This window comes from Palaemon carinicauda, chromosome 11 (assembly GCF_036898095.1).
Source record: "Palaemon carinicauda isolate YSFRI2023 chromosome 11, ASM3689809v2, whole genome shotgun sequence".
Taxonomy (NCBI): domain Eukaryota; kingdom Metazoa; phylum Arthropoda; class Malacostraca; order Decapoda; family Palaemonidae; genus Palaemon; species Palaemon carinicauda.
The window spans coordinates 120,644,301-120,650,899 of NC_090735.1; positions in this window are offsets into that span (position 1 = coordinate 120,644,301).

The window sequence follows — 6,599 nt, forward strand, 5'->3', positions numbered from 1 at the left end:
AGTTCTCGTGCTTATATCCTATATAAACCACATAAATTCATGGAAAGTTTCTGGTCGTGATGGAATCTTACAAAGATATGCTACTCGCTCATATCACGTAGTATTTTTTCATGTCTGAATAAGGTTTCTACGCTTACATTGTATACCTTTTGTGTATAAAAGTGTATGTGTATGCTTTCCTAATGACAAATCTAGTCCCATGTAGATTTGATATATGCTGATGTGTGTCACGAATTACTTACAATGAAGAAAAATTTGGTAATTATTGTGTCAGGTTCCAAGTAAAGATGAAAGCGAAGCGTTGTTTTCCGGGAAAGATGACATTTAATATTTTTCGCGTGAAATTTACCTTAGCTGCGTGTTTCTAAATATAAGAAACTTCCAACGTCAAGATTGAGTACATCCAAAGGAATGTCAGCTACAAATTACCTGTCACATCGAAAATTTTCTTCTTATCTTTTCTCAGAAATGTTTATGAACTTGCAGCGCCAGTTGTTACACTTAGGAAGGTTATTTTCTAAAGTTATTCCTTATTCATAGAACTTACTAATGATATTAGGATTTCAGTTAAAATCCATTGAATTGAATTTTTATTTTTCATATCAATGGGGGCATGCCTGCGTGTTTATGTATGTTCTTAAAGCAAATGCCTACGGAACGACATTATAGCAATAGACCAAACCTTGGTCTCAAGAACTTTTAAATAATTTTATTTATTTTTTCTGAAATATGTTTGACACTGGTTTGAAGTAATTGAAAATTAAATTTTTAAGAAATTTTATCCAAAAGCATCATACATTTCGTGTATGTTTCACATGTTTTTTTTTTTTTTTTTTCTTTTATGAAATATGATAAATTATATGTGTACAAATAAATCGAACGAGGTTTAGTGTCCAGAACAGTGTGAACGAAAGGTAGAATAAATTTTCACGTTTTGATATCAGTTTTTTTTTTTTTTTTTTTTTTTATGTGACCGCAATGAAGCTGTGGTCATATATATTTTTCGTGCATTCTGTCTACTGCATGAGGATAGTCACAAGGAGAAAATGAAGGACTACAGGGTGCAGAAAAGTGTGTAAACTCAAAGCTCCTAAACATATAAAAGAACTAGATACATAGAATAGAAAAGCCATTGGAACTAAAAGGTAATATCAATGACGTTAGTACGGAAGTGCTTTGAAAGTGGAGGATAAATACGTTGAGAGAAAGTCATTGAGCCACTTGGGTTGGAAAAAGCGATGCAGGATCTGAGATGAGGAAAAGTAATTTGGTAATAGGATAGAAGTCCGTGGAAGGGAGTGCTGATGTCAAATAATGTCCTTGAGGTACTTGGAAGGGAGGAAGTCATGGAAGGGAAGCACTGAGATGAGAGAAAGTCATCGAGGTACTGGGGCGGTTGAAAGTCATCGAGGTACTGGTGTGACTGAAAGTCTTGAAGGTAATTGGATGAGGGAAAGTCTGCGGCCAGAGAACTCAACAAAGAAGTTTCGAGTGTTGAAGTTCATGGCATTGTCCCTTTCAACCTCTTTCTTTAAATCATTATTACCTCGTGCGGTTTTTCTATTATTTAGGAAAGCGAAAGAAGCAGTTGCGAGAAGTTAGATTGTATGATCAATCTTTTGTGATTTTAGTAATAGATATGAAATTATAGTTATATCATAAAAGGCTTATTTGGTGGGAAACTTATTATATTTAAATAAAGTCAAATTTACGACTGCTGATATAATAATAATAATAATAATAATAATATAATGATAATAATAATAATAATAATAATAATAATAATAATAATAATAATAATAATAATCTTTATTTCAGCAAAAGCCATATACAGAATTACAATACGAGTACAGTGATATACAGATAGACAAATAGTGGTATACTCTTGACATATGATTTTGATGTAAATGTAAATGACGACACAATCATTATAAGATATAGAAGCAAGCTGCTAAACGCATAATTACATAAATAGAATTTTACCGATTTCCTTTTTTCTTCTTATGGATAAACAACATGCCTAGATTTTTACCGATCTTATTTTATGTATATAGGTAAACGGTATGAAGTATGAAAAAAAGTTTGATAGGTAGGTAGGTAGATAGATAAACAGATAGAAGCGGCAGAGAGAACGAACCTGCACTTGCCCTCCCCGAATGAATGTGAATGTCTCCTCCCGCATCTGTTTATGGACAAGTTTCCTCAATTTAAACTCATGTTACCGTATGAACTCGCCCTTCGCCGTTGCCTGACCCTTTGGTGGATGCTTCTTTCTCTCGCATCTAGACAAAGACTTGATGCGGAAGGAATGGATGTTGCTATCCTTTGCTTCTCTTCCATTTATCATCATGTTATTTTTCTTCTTTCTCCTTTTTTACTTCTTGTTGCTTCCTCCTCATCTTAAGTAATTTCCTTCTTGGTACCTTTGAGGATAATTCAACCCTTATTGTAGGCTTCTCTTTTTCTCAATTGGTTGTTCCATATATAATACTTACGATATTTATCACACAACAAATTGCATTACTATTTCCTTTACTTTTAGTGCAAAAAAAGCGGACACCTAGTAATTATTTTTGTTTTCATTGGAAAGTCTCCTGCTTTTCAAGATTTAATTTCGCATTCATTTCTAAGTATAATGTACTCTATATGTCCATGCAACACATACACAATATATGTACACACACACACACACACACACACACACACACACACACACACACACATATATATATATATATATATATATATATATATTTATATATATATATATATATATATATATATATATATATACTGTATATATATGTAAACTTGCAAAGGGAAAAGAGAAGCAAGGTACTAATCTCGGGAAAAAAAATCATTTGTGTTCCATTTGTCCATTTCTGAGTGCAGGCGTTTTTCATCGTTAATTGTATCGTATGGAGGGAAAAAAAAGACCTCACATTAAATCCCAGCGTTGCGCAAGATATTAATCAACGAGATATCGTTTCCGAAAATTGCGTTTTACCCCGATTTCAGAATTCCATTTCAGTGACGATTACGGAATTCATTAGTCAGACGTTCTTGTGCGCTTGTGTTCTTCTCGAATTGCAGGTTATTTTACTTTGTTTCTTCATATTTCTCCACAGTGATCCGCAGACAGAAATATTTACTTCGCTTCCTATGAAATTTGTAATGTGCCTCTTGAGCTGAATTATGTCATCATTATCATCATCATCATCTCCTCCTACACCTATTGACAAAAGGGCCTCGGTTGGATTTCACTAGTCTTCTATATCTATAATTAGTCATTTCCAATTTTAGGTTTTCTATCCCGTTTTATATGTTATATGTATATTCATGCTCTTTTTTTTATCATTGATCCGTTATTCATTAGATTAGATTTAGTCTTTATCAGTTAGGTTTTTTATTTTATATATTTTTTATAATTGCTTTAAATTTCTTTTCTCATCTTATCCAGAATTTATCTATATGGTTCTCTGTTGTTTGTGAAATTATATATTTCCTTATTAGTTTTTCTTTTATTAAAACATTCTCACTTAAATCTTGTCCAGTTCCTTAAATTCAAGTTAGTTCATAAATTTTTCATGTGTAGGAAAACTGCATATAGTGGATAAGACTAAAATCATGTATTCATGTCGATTATAATTATCCCTGTCAATTGAGTTTTTTTTTTTTTTTTTTTTTTTGACGTTGCGTCAGTACTACTGAAGGAGATTTTCAAGGCACAAATTTACTGCTGGAAGGGGAGAGGATTTATCGGCCCCCATTGTTTTGCTTTGCTTTATGGAACAGGGCCATAAATGATATCATTGTGAAATTAAATAATATTTTGATAATTGGCTTTTCCCCACAGAATTTGGTTTTAAAAGCAATATATTCATAACAAGCCATAATAAACATGTATGGGGGAAATATAATGAAGGTTTTAATCAGGGACATAATTCACTAAAATCTTTGTATATACTGCACTGTCTGTCTATCTATCTATCTATCTATAGCGAGAGAGAGGAGAGAGAGAGAGAGAGAGGAGGAGAGAGAGAGAGAGGAGAGAGAGAGAGAGAGAGGAGAGAGAGGAGAGAGAGAGTATAATCTTAATGTATTTCGTTTGTTGACTGGCTTGTGTGGGGGAGCGTTGAAACATAAGTATTTTATTTTTATTTAAAAACGGCTTACATCAAAATGATATTGAAGGAAATGTGAAATTTTATTCCAAGAAAGATCTTTCTTTCAAGCTTGTAAATCCACTTATCCATTTCTGTTTGTAGAAGAGGAATTTCTCTGTCGCAACTGTGGTAATGTGGCTCGTATGCAATAGAGTAATAACAAACTTTTACAATGGTCCAACTCGCAATAATGAATGAAAATTCTAATGAACCCGCCCCGGAGAGAGAGAGAGAGAGGAGAGAGAGAGAGAGAGAGAGAGAGAGAGAGAGGAGAAGAGGAGAGAGAGAGAGAGAGAGAGGAGAGAACTTGAGCTGTCCAAATTCACTTATCCTTCTCGGTTCAGCTCTCCGAAGATTCGTCATGGACCTGCGCTCGGGAGAACGAAAATTCTATCGCTTCATTAAAATCTCATTTACTTTTCTTAGTTTTGGAAAGGGGTTTTGTACTACTCTTAAATGCCCAAAGATTTATGAAACAGCAACAATGCTTTCTCCTCTCTCTCCTCTCTCTCTCTCCTCTCTCTCTCTCTCTCTCTCCTCTCCTCTCTCCTCTCTCTCTCTCTCTCCTGTATAGAGCTATTAACCATTAGCCACATAGGGATTATTAGCTACGGTTTTTCACACAATGAATGGCTGCCTATTAAAGGAAAAGAAGTTCAATTACCGCCAATTAACTCTTACTTGTTTCAAGAACTTTTTAGGCGTGCATGAAGAGAGTATCTTTTGAATGGTTTTAGCGAATGCTTCATGTTTTATTGTTATACATATCGACTGAGTAATGACCATCCTTTTCTCACTCTCTCTTTCCTTCCTTGACCAGGTCATGAATCAAACGTTGCTTCTTCAGTTTTAAAGTTTAGTATGGGGACCACTTCAAATAGAGAACATTTGAGAGAGAGAGAGAGAGAGAGAGAGAGAGAGAGGAGAGAGAGAGAGAGAGAGCGAGAGAGAGACTTCTGATACCTCCTTAAACGAAAGACCAACATCTTAAAATCTTCTTTTTCCCTATCTGTCATCTTCCTTTTTTTTGTAATTTGTAATTATTAGATCCCATTGCACTGATGATTGTTGTTATTTGATGAATTGGTTTATGGCGGTTTATTGAACCATATAGAAATCACTTTCCAATGTTCATTTCTTATATATCTGCTTTGCTTCAAAGTATGATATACGTTTGCAAAATGCACACTTAACAAATCTTGTTTCAAAGCGGAAAATAATAATTTTAAGAAATCTTTAGATTAATTCCTACCGTCTCTTGTTCATATTTATATTTACTTATTTTAGATTTTTCATTACATATATGAGACTGGTAAAGTATGTGAGCCTGATCTTAAATTTGAAGTTGATTATGTTGATTAGAAAAGAACTTGGTTGCATTTGCCTTCACTGTCCTGTAAAATATTTGAAAAATTATCTAAAAAATCTGACAACGCAGAAATCCAAGATTCCACACTTATGAAGAATTCAACTAATACAGTTGTCAATCAAAAGTGATACATGAAATGCAGGCACTATCCAAATTTCACTTGAAAACATGACGTCAACATTATCATTAAACTTGACTGATGTTTACAGAAAAAATACAGTGAAAAGATTATTATTTCTCTTATAGATAATTATATCCTAACAAGACCATGGCTCTCAGCTCTAGATCTTTTCAAAGTTAGTTTCATTTCAGTGATATGTTGTATGTAAGGATAGGTAGGTGAGATGGGACCAATTGAAACATGAAAAGTAGATGTCAGTCTTTGGAATTTTTCCGTCTTCCAGACTTACCTTACAAACGCTGTTCAGCCATTCGGTCACAAATTCATCACCATACCGCAGCATCTGTGAAGCACCTGCAGCTCACCTTTAGTAACGTCTACAGTGAGCCAGGACACTATAATGTGGGCAATATCACTTACGAGTCTAAGCAAAAGGGAAAATGATTGCAAAGAGAACGTAGAAAAGGAAGAGAATAAAAGAAGAGAGATTTAGCCTGTGCAGAAAGAGCACATGACCCAATCTCGGCAGATGTCAAACCAAAACGAATTGAAATAAAAAAAAAGGAGTCGAAGGAGGCTCTCGTCTGACCTTTTGAGATGCAGGGGTTGTACGCCATTGTGTCGTGGAATTTTGCCTTGAGTTGCATTTAATTAAGCGAATTTTCTTTGGATTTAAACGCCCTATCTACAGGAAATTCATTTAATTTAGAATTTCCGTACATCTTCGCCAGCATGAATTTGCTTAAATCTATCTATCTTTTTTATATTGAATTCTCGTTTTCATTCTTTTGAATTGGCTCTAAATTTTAATTTCGTTTATGATGACATTGGTAACTAGTAACCTGAATTTCCTTTTACTTTTGTATTGCTGCTAATGGTAACTTTTACGTATATAGGTATTAAATGTAATGATATTGAATTTGCCGATTAAATATAAAGTCAA